Here is a 4,789-nt window from a genome sequence, read left to right on the forward strand (position 1 = left end):
TTAGTCGGGGTAGGGACCCCTACCCGAGTAGGGCCCGTAGTGTTTGAATACTTGATGCTAAGGTATGATGAGTACCGAGTGGAGTGCGTGAATGCTTTACATGGAACGAGCGTTTTTTCTTATGAGCCTGGAAACTCTCTTTGGATCTTGAGAATAGGAGACTCCTCCAACAAAGCCTTCAATTGAGAGCCTCCGATGTTGGAGTTGAAGCCATTGCCTCCACACCTCAGGTATGAATTCTTAGGCCCAGTTCAACTTTGCCAGTTATTCTTTCCTCTTGTCTTACTAACATGCAAGTATATGCCACATTGGCGGTGCTCAAAAAGCGGAAGAAGGCAATTGGATGGACTTTAGCAGATATTCGGGAAATAAGCCCCGCATTCTGTATGCACAAGATTATTCTTGAAGATGATGCAAAACCCTCCTTGGAACATCAAAGGAGGTTGAACGAGGCAATGCAAGAAGTTGTGAAAAAGGAGGTGATCAAGTGGTTGGATTCCGGGGTTGTGTACCCTATCTCTAACAGCTCGTGGACTTCGCCGGTGTAGTGTGTGCCGAAGAAGGGTGGTATGACCGTGGTGACCAATGCTAATAATGAACTAATTCCAACCCGGACAGTTACCAGATGAAAGGTGTGCATGGACTACAGCAAGCTGAACAAGGTGACCCGCAAGGATCACTTCCCATTGCCTTTGCTCGACCAAATGCTTGATTGTCTTGCTGGGCGTGCCTTCTATTATTTCTTGGATGGATATTCTGGGTACAACCAAATCTTGATTGCTCTGGAGGATCAGGAGAAGACCATATTTACTTGTCCATATGGCACCTTTGCCTTTTCTCGGATGCCTTTTGGGTTGTGTAATTCACCAGCAATATTTCAACGGTGTATGATGGCCATTTTCACCGATATGGTGGAAGATATTTTGGAGGTGTTCATGGACGACATTAGTGTGGTGGGTGATTCATTTGATGAATGTTTAAAAAATCTGGACAGAGTGTTGGCTCGTTGTGAAGACACTAACCTTGTGCTCAATTGGGAAAAATGCCATTTCATGATTGAGGAGGGCATAGTGTTGGGTCATAAAATTTCAAAGTATGGCATAGAGGTTGACAAGGCTAAGATAGAGGTGATTTCAAGGCTTCCTCCCCCCACTTCTGTCAAGGGGGTTAGAAGTTTTCTTGGGCACCCGGTGTTCTACCGGAGATTTATCAAGGACTTTTTGAAGGTAGTGAATCCTTTATGGAAGCTACTAGAAAAGGATGCCAAGTTCCTGTTCGATGAGGGATGTATGCAAGCATTTGAACTTCTCAAGCATAAGTTGACCACCACCCCTATCATTACCACACCCAATTGGAGCTTGCCTTTCGAGCTCATGTGCGACGCGAGTGATGTTGCGGTTGGGGAGGTTTTGGGTCAAAGAGTGAACAAAATATTTCATCCGGTATACTACGCGAGCAAGACAATGAATGAGGCTCAAAGGAACTGCACGGTAACTGAGAAAGAGTTGTTGGCTATTGTGTTCGCAATGGAAAATTTTCGGCCATATCTCATGGGAGCCAAGGTCATAGTGCACACCGACCATGCAGCTCTTAGGTATTTGATGACGAAGAAAGACTCCAAAGCTAGGTTGATGCGATAGGTCTTGTTACTTCAAGAGTTTGGTTTGGAAATTGTGCACCGGAAAGGTAGTGAAAACCAAGTGGCGGACCACTTGTCCCGCTTGGAGGAGGAAGGGAGGCCGTGTGATGGCCTAGAGATCAATGATGCATTTCCCGACGAACATATACTTTCTGTGTCAATGAGTGATATGCCATGGTTTGCGGATGTTGCTAATTACCTTGTGACTGGTATAATCCTGTGTGAGATCTCTTCTAACCAAAGAAAGAAGCTCAAACGGGATAGTCTGGATTTCTATTGGGATGAGCCGTACTTATTCAAGATTTGCCCCGACGGAGTGATGAGGAGGTGTGTCCCTGAGGAGGAGCAGTTGAGTATCTTAGAAGCTTGTCATTCGTCTCCCTATGGTGGCCATCATGGCGGGGCGAGGACAGCTTTGAAGGTTCTGAGTTGTGGGTTTTATTGGCCAACTTTGTATAAAGATGCAAGTGATCTTGTGAAGAGGTGTGACGAATGTCAAAGAGCGGGTGGTATTTCGAAGAAAGATGAGATTCCTCTCAACACCATTCTAGAAGTGGATATTTTTTATGTGTGGGGTATTGATTTCATGGCCCCATTTGTAATCTCGTGCGGGAACACCTACATTCTAGTGGCGGTTGACTATGTTTCAAAATGTGTCGAGGCCGTGGCTTTGCCCAACAATGAAGCGAGGAGTGTGGTTGCGTTTCTCAAAAAGAGCATTTTTACAAGGTTTGGCACTCCTCGTGCAATCATAAGTGATGGGGGGTCGCACTTTTGCAATAGAGCTTTTGACACCTTGCTTGCAAAGTACGGTGTCAACCACAAAGTTTCTACTCCTTATCATCCTCAGGCGAGTGGCCAAGTTGAAGTCTCAAACAGGGAAATCGAGAGTATTCTTTCCAAAACGGTCAATGCAAATAGGACCGATTGGTCTAAGAAGATGGATGATGCTCTATGGGCTTACAAGACTGCTTACAAGAGTCCGATTGGTATGTCTCCGTACCGGTTGGTGTTTGGAAAAGCTTGCCATCTACCGATTGAGTTAGAGCACAAGGCCATGTGGGCTTTGAGGAAATTGAACCTTGAATGGGATGTGGCAGCAAATCTTCGTGTGGAGCAGCTTAATGAACTTGATGAATTCCGATTCCATGCCTACTCCAGTTCATACTTGTACAAGGTTAAGATGAAGTACCTTCATGATAAATATGCTCGTGCCAAAGAGTTCAAAGTGGGTGATATGGTTCTCTTGTTCAACTCTTGGTTACGTTTGTTTCCGGAAAAGCTTAAGTCAAAATGGAGCGGACCTTTTGAAGTGGTGTTTGTGACTCCGTTTGGTGCACATGATTTGAAGAAAAAAAATGGGGAGGTTTTCGGAGTTAATGGGCACAGGGTCAAGCACTACCTGGGAAAAATTGATGACAGCCACGTGGTGGCTCTTCTTCATCTAAAATGATATGATGGTAACATGCGTCGTGAGCAGGTTCCTCCAAACTTGCTGTACAATTGGGCCAGAAACAGTTACATCGTTAACAATCATGCACAAACACTTATATCTTAGCTTCATGCCGAGAAACTTTTGCAAGGAAAGGTTATATGTAGCATCACACCAACGATGATTACTTACCCAGAGCAGTTTTACTGATGTCACCACCCACCACCACATCTTTATACATTTCTCTATTGCCCTACTGGTTCAGCTTCAGACTGTAGGTTTGCTCATCCATATTTTCTACCAGAAGCTGGCTCAACCTGCCCCTTTTTTGGTGGATATTTTGAATATAGAAGAGATGTAACTTTAAGTTTGGAAATGTTGTCGGAGTGTCTGCCTTTTGTCATTCGCGATGGTCATGTATTTTTTCCCCCTCTGTGGATCTGTGTTTTTGTTCTTGTGAAGTACAAACTTGACTGAATAAACACTAGTCTCTTTTGCAACGAATGTTTGCGAGAAGTTAAAGGTGTTTTTTTCTTTCTTTTCAATTTTCGAAAAAATGCTAAGTTTGTTATTGCACGAGTTAATAGCTCGAAGGATGAACTTACCACTTAGGATTATAAGGTTCTCAATTTTGGAGGAACTATAATCTTCCATTTGTAACTGGCCTCTTATTCCAAGGGCTGGGACGGATTGCATTAAGCTCTTAGGAACTTGCTCGAGTTCCAAATTAACAGATTTAAATCAATTCGGAAGTGTATTTCTTCAAAGAGATAAAGTTTATTAAATACAAAAAAGTGACATACAAAATTAAAGTGGTGATTATGAAAATTTAACGTTTTAAATTTGACATGTAGAAATACATTAAAACATAAAATTAGAAATTAATTTTGTATTCAAAAGTAATAAATCTTCTAAACTTACGATTTCTAAAGTTTACTATTTGGAGTTGAGTTACTTGTTTCTTTCTAAAACTTACCATTTTGACAATTCTCGAGGTGTGCTGTAACACTCCGTAAATTCAGCTTAGGCGTGGACGTGTTAAATGAGTAGTGATGTTATATTTTAGCCATGTGAAGTTCTATCGGGATGAGTATGAGTGAAAATAGTTATTTTAGAATCAAGACGGAGAGTGAGGTGTATAAGATTCGATAAAATCGACTAAGTTTACGAAAGGTCTGTCTTCCAGCAGGATTTAGTGAAAATGTGTAAGGAATTTGGGAAAATGCAAAATAGAAAAAGTTGTAGCCCTTTGAAATAGCTTTCCAACGATATATTGTGGAGCCCGAACGGATCTCTGTGCAAAAAGTTATGTGTGTTTTACTGGACAATGCACAGTATACACGCCCAGGTGCACACCCGGATGGTCCCGTGCGCGGCCGCGCACTTGTGGCAGTGCTACTGCCCTGCTACGCGTTCAGGTGCGCGGGAGCGCACCCTTGGGTCATGTTAAAAGCCCTACTACGCCCCCCACACCCCAAAACACAAGAACTTGCTCTAGAAAAGGAAGCTCTCAAGAACCTAACCTCCCCCAAGGTCCCTCCACTATCAAGCTGAGTTCTAATGGTGATTCTAAGTTAATTTTAATTATTCAACACTGTTATGAAATATTATTTTGTAGTGGATGTCTATAACTCCTAAAGAAGTTACTCCCACTACTCTTCTCCATTAAGTAGATAACTCCCACTACTTCTCACCATTATAGTTGTAACTCCCACACC

The 4,789-nt window shown here is 42.7% G+C and overlaps 1 protein-coding gene across 1 annotated transcript in view; it reads left to right on the forward strand.

Moving 5' to 3' along the window:
• The window catches only part of LOC109208656 (protein transport protein SEC24), a 16,305-nt gene extending 12,689 nt beyond the window's left edge, over window positions 1-3,616 (forward strand). The window contains exon 15 of the mRNA XM_019371788.1: window positions 3,120-3,616. The gene's annotated coding sequence lies outside the window, so the exon portion shown is untranslated. The remainder of the gene's footprint in view (window positions 1-3,119) is intronic.
• The last annotated feature ends 1,173 nt before the right edge of the window (window positions 3,617-4,789 follow it).

Source organism: Nicotiana attenuata, unplaced genomic scaffold, assembly GCF_001879085.1.
Source record: "Nicotiana attenuata strain UT unplaced genomic scaffold, NIATTr2, whole genome shotgun sequence".
Taxonomy (NCBI): Eukaryota; Viridiplantae; Streptophyta; class Magnoliopsida; order Solanales; family Solanaceae; genus Nicotiana; species Nicotiana attenuata.